The sequence below is a fragment of the Ochotona curzoniae genome, unplaced genomic scaffold (genome assembly GCF_017591425.1).
Source record: "Ochotona curzoniae isolate NIBS_2020 unplaced genomic scaffold, NIBS_Ocur_1.0 scaffold_4505, whole genome shotgun sequence".
NCBI classification, from domain to species: domain Eukaryota; kingdom Metazoa; phylum Chordata; class Mammalia; order Lagomorpha; family Ochotonidae; genus Ochotona; species Ochotona curzoniae.
The window spans coordinates 31,308,443-31,322,587 of NW_024467118.1; the positions used below are offsets into that span (position 1 = coordinate 31,308,443).

At 46.1% G+C, this 14,145-nt stretch overlaps 1 protein-coding gene across 3 annotated transcripts in view; it reads right to left on the reverse strand.

The window, feature by feature from the left end:
* Positions 1-14,145, reverse strand: part of MSRA (methionine sulfoxide reductase A) — a 350,386-nt gene that overhangs the window by 70,867 nt on the left and 265,374 nt on the right. The gene's annotated exons all lie outside the window — the stretch shown is intronic.

A 14,145-nucleotide genomic window follows, 5' to 3' on the forward strand; every position in this document is an offset into this window, starting at 1 on the left:
AATAAGAAAATAAAAAAGAATAGTGTTGACTCTTCAATTAATTGGAAGATGCATTCCCCCATTATCTGCTCCCTACAGCCCCAACCACACGAATATTTTACATTTGTATAGAGCACTTTCTAGCTTGCCATCCTCTGCACATCTGTACACTGGTTATGTCTCCAATCCTGACAACAGCCATCCTGTGAGCAAACGAGGCTGGGGTGGCTCACTTGGTTTTGTGGATTGGAAAATTCAAAGTGTATGCTGTGTGAGTCTCAGAAACGCTGTGAAGGTCCATCTGCAGCTGCAGCGAGGGTGGCTTTCAGGACACAGGAGGCAACACACCTCCGACAGCTTTTGTGTGATTTCTTCCCAAGGTTTCCTGGACCCAAGTTACCTGGAGCTGGTTTGTTTTCGCTGTTCTGACACAATCATTCTTGCTCACATTTTGCTTTCTGCTAGGCCTCCTTTTCTTAGGCTCCTTTTGCACACACGCAATGCGCGTGCGATGGCTCGGGCTTTGTGAGTACTGGCTGATCCCTCTCGCACTCTTTGCCTTTTTCTCCTACTGCAGGACACTCTTTTCTCCTTCTACCGCCCCGTGTCTGTCTCTCTGGTTCATTTCTCTTTTACTTTAACCACTTGCGCCACCGCGCCGGGCCCTCATTTCTCTTTTACTGTTTCCCTACCCTTTGCTTTGCCAGGCCACCTAATTTACTCACTTCCAAGTCTTATTAGCCTTGCCTCAGAAACTCCTGGCCCTGCTGTCGTCACAGAGAACAAAGAGGACCACTTTACAGATGGACTTAGCAGAAAGCAGGGCTCCCTGATGCATATTAATAATGCTTTAATAACGCTGTCCTGAAGATGGCTGCTCCTGAGCATGTTGGGCGGGGGCTGCAGTAAGTCCCACCATGGCCAGAAAGGCTGGGGAGAAAAAGATGGGAAAAAATATGAATTGGATGACACCATCAAGGAGAACTTGATATTCAATGTCGCAACCAGCTTCCAGACACAGAGCACGGATCCCCATGCACTGGAATGACTGTTGCTCTCTGAGGCCGGGAGCAGACAGTCTGTCTGGATGCGTCTTCTGCGTGAACTAGGCTTGTCCAATATTATCTGTCCTCCCTGACTTGTTTCACTGAGATTAAGCATTCAGTTTGGTCTGTAATGCATAATGGGAAGAAATAATCACAGAGCAAAGATTCACAGAAGATTTCATAAGTCAAACAGTAATGAGAAGGACAAAAACAAGATATTTTCCTATCACAAATGTTTGGATTCCTGAAAGCACAAGGGCCACCCTGACCGCCCCCACCATATGTGGATACATATGAAAACAAGATCTCTGTCAGTGACCAAGGCACCCAGATGCCTCTGGCACACTGCTACCCACCCCCCATGTCAGGTTCCTTCTGTGCTCATGTTATTTATCTTACCAATTCTTGCTGTTTTGAGAAAAAAAAGTTTCTGCCTTTTTCAAATGTATTTTTGCCACCAGCAAGTATCGTAAAAATCCTCCAACCACTACTCTCCAATCTTGACAAATTAATCACTGATGACACATTCTTACATAATAAAAAGCGGGCAACAGGAAGAATGAGGAGAACCAGGATGGAGCCAACCTTTTCCTAGGGATCCTTCCCCAGGGGTAAGGAGTGTGAAGAGTGTGAAGGCATCCGTGTGGCCAGGTGACAGGATAGGAAGAGCATGCCCAGAAGGTAGAAGTGGAGTGTGTCTCAGACCAGCCAGTCACAAGTGCTCTGAGCTGCGGTCTCCTGGGAGGCAGAATCATAGGCTCAAAGTGAGGCTCAGATGAGCCCATGTTTGATGCACAGGGTGGGTCCAGGGGCCCAAGTCACCAGCAACAGCCAAATCCGAAGTAGTGCCCTTGAGGCAGGGATGGAAGGCTGGATGGGGGGGGCAGTGCGCGAGCATCCCTCCCCTGCCCCATCACTCACTATGGGAGAGGGGGCCTGTGAGGGGGGCAGATGCGGGTTTGACAGAGAGGGTTTCTCACACCTGTGTGGTCAGGCATGCAAACACACAAAGCAGCCCATGATTCCCTGGCTGTGGGGTCAGGACAGGTATAAGGTGTCCTTCCCCAGGAGCCATGGCGAGGATTTCATGGCCTGGGTAGATTCAGAGGCAAATGATTCATATAAACTGTCAGGTTTGGGTGGATGTTGCAGGGGTGAGGGGGGCAGAGGGTGCAGAGGACACGCTGTCTTCCTTGGGCTTTCGGCTGCCAGGGTAGCAGTCAAGGCCAGTGGATCAGACAGACTAACTCAGGCACAGGCCCTCTCACTTATGGGATGGCCGAGTAGAAAACAACACAAAAGGAGACAGAGCTCGGAGGAGTTCAAGGTGAAGGGAAAAAAAGGCGGCCCACTTTCTCCTCTGGCGCTCTGCTTTTGTCCTTCATGTGCTTCCCACTTGAGGGATAAACTAATGACATTGACCTCAGCCCTATGCCGCAAGCGCAGCTGCTGGAGGCGGTCCCTGTGGGGTCCTCCTTTTCCCTCCTCAGGTGCCTGGGCACTCGGTGACCGATGACCATGGCTGAGCCGCAGCTGACCGCACAGTGACAGCGGGGGCTAGGCACCTGACCCCCTGACCCTGTGGGCCTTTTCTTCCTCCTCCTCTGCTCGCAGCCAATGGGCGCGCTCGGGCCGCTGGCTGCCATGGCAACGGGAAGATGGCTCGGCACAGATGTCACATGGGCAGGGATGAATGCCATGGGCGGGGGTGGGGGCTGCGGGTGCAGGGGGAGGGGGCGGTGCCTTCCGAGTTAAATGGTCCCACCAGTGGGAGTGAGTCACGTTTTGAAGTAAGTGTAGAGCGGTAACATCTATTTTCTTTCTTTCCCCTGTCCTTTAAGCTCTAAACACACATGCACAGACACAAACGCCCTTTCATCTTGGCTCCCGAGGTGCTGCAGGCTCCTCCGGCTTTCGTGGCAAACATGAAAGCTCTGATCTCGGGGAGCCGCTGTAAATGAACAGCACCTCCTCCGCAGAGATGCAAGCAGGCGAGCTGCGGCCGGTTACCCAAGGGCCGCGGAGCTCTGCTTAGGTGAGTCTAAAAAAACCGATGGAACCACGCAGTGCTGAGACAGAATCCGCAGCAACAGCAAAGGCAAAGCCTCGGCATGCGAGCGGCACCCCACCTCCCTTTCCCTGGCCTTGCCACTGCTCACCCCTCCCCCTCCTGGCGGTTTGTCTGATGCTGTCATTCCGAAGGCCATTTTATATAGGCTGCACCAGGGCAAGGCTCATAAATCTACCTGCTTGAACAACAAAGGCCCTTTTGTTGTCCTGAAAATAGATCCTTTCCAGGCAGAAATGTGAGATTTAAAACGTTTCCACTGTCCTCCATTTCTCTTCCGCTGAAGTTAATGACTGACTACATGTCTGAGTTCTCATACATGCATAGAGTGAGCATATGTGTTAGCAGGGGGAGAGGTGACCGGAACGGCTGTAGGCGCTAGGTCCTGCAGCCTTTTCCTAGCTTGGGTGGGAACCTAACCCAGTTTCTGCTATCGGACCGCATGAACCAGGCAGACAAGAGGGAAAGATATTGGATAGGTCTTGTTCTGATCCAATAGATGCAACACACTGCATGTGCCAGAGCATGAGAAAAACAATACTGCTTACAGGTATTGTTTAATTGGGCCTAATTCACTGGAGAAATGTTCACCGAGGAGCTGCTTGGGAAGTGGAAGGTTTGCATGGAGTGCTACAAAAGATGCAGATCAAGGGGCGGTCCCACTCTTCATGGGGAGGGAGAAGAGGGACAGGCTTTGGGGGGCACCGGTTGGGAAGCTGCTTGGGATGTCCACACTGGTGTCCCGGCACTGGAGTCTTGCCTCCACTTTAGGTTCTAGCTTCCTGCTGATGTGCACCTAGGGAGGCAGCAGGTGACGGCTGCAGTGCTTGTGTCCTTCGGCCTGGCCCAGCCCTGACAGGCATTTCGGGGAGTGAATCCGAAGATGAAGAGCTCTGTGTCCCTCTCTCTGCTTTTCAAATAAGATGGAAGTAAATAGACAAAAATGTCTTAGAATGAGGGAGAGGGAACATGGAAACCCATACAATGGATTGGATGAGATGAGCGTTGCATGCTAAGGACAAAGGAATGTGGAGAGAGATGGGCTCTGAGAAGTGTTCTGGAGTATGTGGGGCAATGAATACAAGGAATCCGGCATTGACTGGGCACTTGTTCTGAGGGAGGCATCTTACAACATAAACCTTTTTGCATAATCTGCCTAACTCCTGAAGAGCTAGGCTCTGTTGCCCTGTCTGACAAAATCCAGGTGCAGAGAGGTTAACAGCCACAGTTATACAAGCCAGTGCTGTCATGTTGAACCAAGGGGCCCACACATCTCCATGGGCATTCGGTTCTCTGCCTATAGACTAGCAGGAGGTGAGTCCTTGTTGCGTGTGTGTGTGTGTGTGTGTGTGTGTGTGTGTGTGTGTGTGAGTGTGTGTGTGGGGGGGTTTGATTTCCTGGTTTCTGCCTGAGCTCTCATGTGCAGGACATCATGAGTTTCAAACATGCACTGCAGCTTCCTTGGGGCATGTTAATATAAACATATAAAAATTAAAATGTAAGAGACTCCTTTGGATGCACCCCAAAACCATCATGCCTGAAGCAAGGGGGCCTGCATGTCACATCTGGTAGTTACTGGACTGTCTTGCTCTGGCTAGGAGTGTGGCCCATGGAGAACAGGATTTCATTGGTTAGAAGGTTACCTTGTGTCAGCCAGAGGGGTTCTGAGGCTGCACACCTCTATTGCAATGGCCACGTCTCATTGGGCCTCACAGGGACGCTTTCCTCTACCGTCAGTCTGGCCAGTAAGAAGAATCTTCTGGTGCTTGGGAAACACTTGAGTGGAAAGCAGTGAGTGTTAAATAACAGACTGACTGCCCGGCAATGCCCATGCCTGCTTGACTTCCAGAAGCTGCCACTGCAGGCTGAACTCCGCCTGGAAGATGTGCTTCCCTGACACTGCAGCAAAGGCCTGTGGCCACCAGAGGGCAGTCACACAAACCAGATTGCTTTATTTGGCAGAACGTTGATGCGTGCAGTTTAATATGTAAAGCCCATTATTACAAGCTTTTCCTTCCCCCACCCCCTATTAATGAACAAATGCCCAGGGGTAATGCAGAGATTTCTAAATACAGTGCAAGAAAGGGCAATCTGTACTCATACACGGGGAGCCTAACGCACAGTAATAAGTGGAAATGAAAATAATCACCAGATGCAACTCAACCATTAAGGCTAAAGCTCTAACTGTCTATATGGCTGCACACAGAGAAATACAGAGACCTGCCTTACAGAAATGGGCATTTTAAAAATGTTTATTTCACAAGTTCTTATTTAGAGTCCATAATAATACCCTTAATTATAACCTCCAAGTTACAAGAGGGGTCTGAGAGGAATTTTATCTTTATTGCTGGCCATAGAAAGATGGATTTTTTCCCCCTCTTGGACTAAGGTAAGTGAATGAATTATTCAAGAACTCTCCATGAGCATTTTAAATCGTAACTTCATGCTTTAAACAATAACACAAACAAATTAAAAAAAAAAAAACAAGACTAAGAGTCCTGAAGCCATACCAAACATCAGCTGATATTTAGCCGTGTCTACCAGGGTCCTCCAAAGCCAGTACATGTTGCTTCAGCATCAGTGAGTCAGGGGTCTTGCTGGCTTTAAATTTCACAACAGAATGACAAGGAGTCCTTCTAGCAAGCACGCTACCATTTTCCTGGCAACAAAGCAATGACCCAGACATTTTCCCCATTTCTGACATGACAGAAAGGAAGATTCCCTGAGCCTGTATGTTAGCAATGGTGGGAAAGCCGAGAGCTCTGGAAAAGCAGGATGAAGCCACCATGGGGAGCCATTCCTCTGGAGTCATCCAATTTAACACAGAATGCGTAGCCAGAACCACAGAGCTGCACGTGGCATGGATGAACACGGAATTCAGAGGCATATGACCACTGCTAAGATGAGCAAGAGAACAGCTTCCGCCCTACTCTCTGGTGTGGACAGGAAGGTCATTTCTCAGAATAGGTGGAAAACATGAACACAGTTAAGGTGTAGGACAAGTCTCACTTGCTTTCCCCATTTCACAAATGAGGAACTGGAGCTGCAGTGACTTCTCCAAGGTCATGGCTAGGGAAAGCAGGCCAGAGCCCCAGCCAGCTGTTCTCATCCAAGGCTCTGACAAAAGCTGGGCATGCGAAACAAGGCCATCTTAGACTGCCCTGGCTGCTGCAGCAAACCATGAGCCACGTGGCTCTGACAGCGCATCTATTCATCACAGGTCTGAGGGCTGAGGAGTCCAGGAGCAACACGCTGGTGAGGTGGGTGCCGACATGAGGTCTCTCCTGCCGGCCTGTAGGTGGTTGCATATTCATGTGACTTCTCTGTGCATGTTGTATGTCTGTGGGGCAGGGAGGCAGGAAGAAGAGCAGGCAGGAAGGGAGGGAAAGGGGGAAAGAGAGGAAGGAGAGAGGAGAGGAGCCCTGCTCTGATGTGGCCTCTAATCTGGACATTAATTCTGCTACAGGGACTCTATCCTCATGACCTCCTCTAACCCTAATCACCCCCAAAGACTCCACCATACACTCCTTCCCCACACCCCCAACAACATACTAATTCTAGGGACCTCACAGACAGCCAGTGCCCCACAAGGGGCAACAAACAGACCTTTTTTCCTGCTACATCTCACCAGTTTAAGTCAGCATAGACTCTCAGACCAACCTGCTGGGTGACAGACATGGAACCAGGCAGCAGGGACACAAAGGCCAAAGGGGTGTGCCCCAAGAGGATGCCCACTGGGAGCTGGGAAGAGCCGCAGGTGAGGCTCTGCAGGGAAGATCCTTGGGGACCTGCGAACTTTACCAACTGCCTGTGGCACAGCGTGTTGCAATGCCTTCATGAGAGCCCTCCTCAGACAGCTCTGTTGAAAATAATTACAATGCGAGTCTGGCAACTAATCAGTATATAATTAATATTTGATAGGGTAGTTAATTTATTCATTTACTGAGCAAGTGGGGGGAGGGCAGGTAAAGAGAGGACATTTTCAGCCTATAGATGCTTAAAAGGAAACAATGGCTCTGCATGGAGTCCCTGGCAGTGGGGGTGGGGGGGTCAGTTCAGTTGGGTTGGGACGTGCACAGAGTAAATGCCATTCTTCTCAATCAGCCCAACTATTTTCTGGATCAGAAACTCGAAGGGGTTCAGCATTTGTAAATGTCTGTTGAGTTCCTACTGCATGCTGACCCACATAAGGGTACTCCAAAATGTCCATGGAAGTGTACCTGAAGTTTTATTCTTCCACAAACTGTTTTAAATACCCTTATCCATATAAGCATATAATCTTACCTAATTCTTAAGCAAAACTATGAGGACATTATGTTATCCATAAACATAATTTTACAATGAAGAACAGAGGCCAGTGCTGTGGTGCAGTGGCTTAAGCTGCTGCCTGCTATGTCAGCATAACATATAAATACCAGCTCAAGTTCCAGCTGCCCCACCTCTGATCCAGCTCCCTGCTGAAGCACCTGGGAAGGCAGCAGATGATGGCCCAAGTGCTGGGATTCCTGTCACCTATGTGGGAGACCTGGATGACACTCCAAACTTCTGACTTCAGCCTAACCCAGCCCTGGCTATTGTGGCCATTTTGGGGAGTGAACCAGGGAATGGAAGAGCTCTTTATTTCTGCTTTTTGAAAGGAATAGATCTTTACAAATAAATAAATGAATAAAAGCAAGGTCCAAAGAAATGAAGTCATTGCTCAAGTAAATACTTTAAACAAACTACCAGACTAGTATTAGAACAGCCTTGCCAAGCACTGAAGCATTATTTTCAGCAACCTCTCTAACATGTTCACAGTTCTCTCTTTTCCCAAAATCTCTATCATTCTCAGGATTTTTTTCTTTCTAATTTTATTTTTCTATGCTACTTCTCCTTAGTAGATAATTTGGGGTATAAAGTTGGGTCTGTTTGGAAGAAAAAAAATTCAAAAAGGAAATAACTTATACAAATTTCCACAACTCCTTTCAAAACTATACAAAGACTCTAAGTACAGGAAATCAGTCCCACCCTCTCCAGGGACCCTGGGGTATGCTGTGTATGGTCCCGGGAGTTACAGCAAGCCAGATGGGTACTCACCTGGTGAACATGGCCCGCCTCCCCTGAGCAGCCCAGAGAGAGCCCCTGATTGCAGTCCCCCATGTTGGTGTGAACATGTACCCATGGCAGGCTGGAACATCCAGGCCTAGTCCCTGAGAACTGTGACTCTTCGCTATATCTGGCACTGATTTCACATGTATGATCAAAATGGAGGCTCTGGAGATGGAGAGATTGTCCTGGAGCATCTGGGAGGATTCTCAGTGTAACCACAAGCATCCTTTAAAAAGAAAGGCAGACAAATCAGACACAGGAAGAGAAGGAAGCACTGTGACTGGGCAGCCAACCCTGGAGCGTTGGGGCCACATGCCCCAGAATGTCAGCAGCTACCGACAGCCATAAGAAAAAGGAAGGAATTCTTTCCCCCAGAGGCCCTAGGAGAACACAACCCAGACAGCACCTTGACTCACCCAGCACAACTGAGGCAGACCTCCAGCACTGTGAGAATATATATCCCCACTTACTCAAAGTCAACAGGTTTGTTAGAACAACCACAGGAGAGTCATCCAGGGAAAAGTCAGAAACTCAGGCCAACTAGGGGACGGAAGACAGGCTGATGTACCAATCACTGACAACCTTACCAAACACTACTGCCTGACTGTAACATTCAGTAATTTCTGTGTAAGAGGGTTTACAAGATAGGATTTAGGAATCCGCTGTGGTTAAGGAAGAAGCTTCATCCCTCCTGGCATACAACATACCCTAAAGCAAGCAGCAACTCTACAACTTGTCAATTTGTTCTATTTGTGGCAACAGTGGGTCCATATAAGAATTAACTTTGAAATACAAAAATATTTAAGTAATCCTTAAAACTTTCAAGTTATATATTTACTATGGAAAAAAGGAGAGGGAGGGAGGGAGAGAGAGGAGAGAAGGAAGAGAAGGGGGAGAAGGGAGAGAAGAGAGAGAGAGAGAGAGAAAGAGAGAGAGAGAGAGAGAGAGAGAATGTAGCTGTAGCTGGGTCAGGCTTAAACCTAATCCAAGTCTTCCACCTATGTGGCAGGGACCCAAGTGTCTGAACCACCACTTTGTGCTGCTTCCCAGGGTGCACATTAGCAGAAAGGTGGAAGTGGGAATAGATCCCAGACCTGAATTTAGCACTTCAAAGTGGGATGTAGGAGTCCCAAGTAACATCCTTATCGCTGTGCCCAGTACGCCCTTATAGAATTAGCTTTTCAGATATTCACAGAACATTCTCTGAGTACCTGTAGTCCTCATTCCCTGGTCTCCAGAAATCCATGAGCTTTAGTCCAAGGCTCTGAACTTTGGGCAAGAATGATTCGTTCCGTCTTAGACATACCTTGCTAACTAGGCAATCTGGAAGTTCCAGTTCTCTTTCAAGAAGCCGATACAATGCTTGGGGGGGGGGGTGGGCAGGGATTCGGTAGATCATGTTTGAGAGTTTGCGTTTTCCCTCCCAAATTCAGTAGGGAGACCATATAGGGTTAATGCAGGGAAGGTACATGATCTGAACTATACTTCTGAAGGTGACCCCAGCTGCCCACTCTGGGCAGTTGTAGTAATGCAGAGGTAAGAAGTTGTGTGATCTAGAAACAGAAAATGGTGACCAGCATTAGGACAGCGAAGAAATAGACATATTGGAGATACATTTTGAAAGTGGAATCTGGTTTAATGTGTCGGAGAGGAGTTGGCAGGGAAAGGGATGATTAGGGGTGCCTTTTGAGAGTGTGCAGGTGGATTATAAGGTGTTAACTGTGGAAGGCCGTTAGTGGGCAGGGTGGCAGAAGGAAGCCAAGGACTGGGATGAGTCTGTGCATCAAGCTTTCTTTCAGTTTGGGGAATGTTACATGGATAAATAGGTGAAAGCAACAAGTAAGACATTTGAATTTGGTGATGGTAAGTCCAGAGAGTAGTTCTGGACTGTAAATTTGAACCTCATTGGTAGAGAATATTTAAACTACGCTAGAAAAAAGCTGCACAAGCTTAACTGAGAGGTGTGTGTGTTGGTTGTGAGACTCTCTCTAGCCATGTGACAACTTTCCAAGGCTTAACTGGAGAACATTTAGAGTCACTAAGATCTGATCACAATCTAAGTAGAAAGAAAATTAAATAATCAAAGTTGAATCTTTATTCTAAAGAATACTAACTGTAGCCCAATCTCTGCACACTGCTTTTATCTGCCAATCCAGGTATTTTTCTTTACAAAATGACATTATATTGAGTATATGCAAACATATAGATGATAAATAAGTTGTTGGATCATTGAAAGCTAAGGTAAATTTAATGCTGAACATATAGATATATGCATGGACATGGTTATGGAGGAGTGAATGTGTAGATGGGCAGGTAGAAGGTGGGAAGATACATGGATGGGTGAATGGCTCAGAAGATGACAGCATCACTGGGATCAGGTGATACATGGATGTACAGGTGGGGAGGACAAATGCTTGGTTGGGATGAAGGAAGGACAAATAACCTTCACAGAAACTGACACAGGCTTTAAAACTCTATTTTTGGTTCTACCATTGTGGTACACTGAGTTAAGCCACCATCTGCAATGCTAGCATCCTATATGAGAACTGGCTTGTATCCGGGCTGCTCTACCTCCAATTCAGCTTTCTGCTAATGCTCCTGGGAAAGCAACAGAAGATGGCGCAAGCGCTTGGACCCCTGCACCCATGCGGGAGACCTGGATGGAGCTCCAACCTCCTGGCTTTGCTCTGGCCCAGCCCCAGTCTTTGTGAGCATCTAGGGACTGAAGCAGCAGATGTTAGATCTTCCACTCTCTCCGCCACACCCCACTCTAACATGCTTTCAAATAGATAAATACAGAAGGCTTCTTTTACAATTCTGTCTTACACATGAAGGATAAGGATTCAGCATTCACTCCAGAAGAATTTTATTCTGTAACATGCTATAAAACGTATGCAAAGAAAGTATCTCTTTTAAAAGAATTGTTTAGTTGAAAGACGGAGTTGCAGAGAAAGCGAGAAAGACAGAGAGAGAGAGAGAGATCTAACATCTTGCTGGTTCACTTTACAAATGGCCACAATGGCCAGAGCTGAGAAAGTCTGAAGCCAGGCATTAGGAGCCTCATTTAGGTCTCCCATGTGGGTGGCAAGGCCTCAAACAATTAGGCCATCTTCTGTTGCTTCCTCAGGTCCATGAGAAGTGGAGCAGCCAAAACTGAACCTGGCACATGTATTGGATGCCAGTGTCAAAGGTGGAGGATTGACCTGCAATGCCACAATGCCAGCCTCTTCCTTTCTCTTTTTATCAAAATAAATATACAGAGGAAATGTCAGGCTTCCTGCTCATGGAGCCTGAGGAACTGAGAAGGAGTTAATGTCCAGGAAAAACATTCCTTAGATTTTGAGTGTTGTTCTTATTTCAAGAAACACGATCTATCAGTGGTCAAATTACTTAATTCCTAAATGAGGAAGAATTTACACTTCTGGATGCAAGGATCCATACGGACCACGGTTCATTCCTCCCAGATGCCACAGTTCAGTACAGGGTGTTCAAACGCATTTGTCCTGACAGGTTCACTATGGAGATAAACTGTCCACGTTTGATAACCAGAAAAACAATAACACATCTCCTCCATTGAATGCCACAAATAATTCTATCCTGAAACACTTGGAAAAAAAATAAAAATTTGAAAATGAGGCTAGGAAAGGATAACAAAGTTTTCCTTGAAAGACAACAAAAAACTCACCACAGACTGGAGCTGTCAAGTTGTGTGAGCAGGATTCAGCACCCTCTAGATGAGTACAGTCAATACATAGTTCAAGCTGCAACCCTTAAGGTATGCTCCTCTTCTGCAGGACTTTCCTGGCTCCTGCAAGCTGGTGAGCTGGTAGACAACTTCTTTGGTCCTTCTCCCTTCTGGTGGCTGTTGGGGAGTCTGGACTCCATGACCCAGCCGAGTTTGCAGAAAACCATGGTTTACATGGAAAATGACTTTTGGTTTTTGGCTTCTCAGCAGTACTGCATATCTAATTAGTGCAACAATTGGTCCCTGTGATAAAATCAGCTAATTTTATGTTCAAATGACTGTTCTGTGGTAAGCAATACTGTCACTCTAAACTTCACACAGAAACAAGTTGCTGAAGAAGCTGTTACTAGGAGGTCACTGGGGGGCAAGCTAGCAAAGACGATTACATTAGTAACCTAAGTCAATGTTACAGTCGGTGCACAAGAGACCCACCAGGCTCAGATACAATGAACTCCCAGAATGCAGGGACATGGCCAGAAATGCCAGGCTTTAAAGAGGAAAACAGCATATTTAAGAACTCCCCTGCTCTTAGGAGTAGACCTATGTGGTTTTGATGGGGTTATGAAGTTCTAGACTCATCTGTTGGTAGCAAGAAACAACACTCCCAAGACTAAATGCTTTTCTTCTTTGAGGAATTTGTTCAAGGTTGCCATAGATATAAAAGGCAGGAAAGGCAATTCCAAGGTCACTAGTCACCCCCTCAGCTTCCTGATGTCCTATTGAAGCTAGTTGGTAAGCTCTGGCAATCTCTCCTACTTTGTGGCTTCCATTAGAAACCATATTACTATTTCAGGTAAATGTAAAACAAAATATTGATACCATGGTATTAAAAAAGTAAGTATTGACACCATGGTATAAAAAAGTAAGTATTCCGTCTTTTACAGGTATTGAAATTTGTTGGCATTTTTCCTGTGCACATTATCAAGTATACAAATTAAGTGAGCAGAAATTCAAACTGATTTCAAAACAGGAAAACAAGTGTCAGAAACATATGAATGAATTAACGCAATTTTCTATAAAGATACCAACAGATACCCACATCTAAACTAGCTATTGTATTGTGTGCCTACATACAGACAAATAGAAAGATTTATATATGACTTCATTGATGGGAAATTCTTACATAGTGATTAGCCTGTAGGAAATAATCATTTAGTTGTTGCTGTTCATTACTATTGCTGTTATGCGCACATACACTGTTGTTATTATATGCACATAATTGTTGCTACATGGTGTTGTTGCTGTTCTATTACTTTGGTTGTTATATGCACATATGCTATGTATAACTATACTGTATAAATTATATATAACTATGTATTATAGAACTATAATTTTGGCAAGATGCCCTGCTGGAAAGTAAATTTGTGTTTTTCTGTCTTTGCCCTAACAGAAGTCCCAGAGAATCACTTGAACTACTCCACAAAAAATAATGGAGGAATGAATAAAACAGTTCATTAATTAATACCCGAATTTATCTCTTGAGGATATCAATTATCTAAAATCAACATGGGTTCTTCTCAGGGCTGAGAAGCTGTGGAGGTAGATGCTCAAAAATGAGGAATAAGGAAGCCTCTTCATCATCACATACGGAAGGCCCTGACCTTTTGAACTTGACCTCTTCATGTGAGCATCAGACTATCAGCTCATTTTGTGATGTTCGGGTGGGGGGGAGTTATGTTCTTCCAGAGTCTCCCGACACTACTGCTGGTAGCCTATGGGACCAGAAATCATTACTGTAAGTAATTTACACAGAACATGAATCATATGTGACTGTTAGTATTAATTATAAACATTGCCTTTATAATTAAATAGAGGAGGGTTAAACCACGTAGAACTGTACTTCAAGCTTGGAGCACCTAATATGTGCCTTACCACGTATAGATATTCCCCCACCTGCCTTTTAAGTGTGGTTGTTGCTCAGGTCCTAAGCTTCCTTTTTTTTCTTTTTCTCATTTCATCACTTTTCCTCTGTGAGTTTTTGAGCAACTAAGGCTTCATGCTCTGCATACAAGTTAATACCAAACAACAACAGATCTTGCAGACTGAGGAACACTTTCTTCCTGCGTGCCAGGCCCTGTGCTTCACAAACCTTAACCCAGTGAGTTATACCAGCTCTCCCTGAAAGATAGGAACAGAGCACAGTTCCTTCCAACAACTACTTAGATGTCCACGTCACAGGTGCCTCACACATTTTTTTTCCACGTTATTGTTATTTTTCT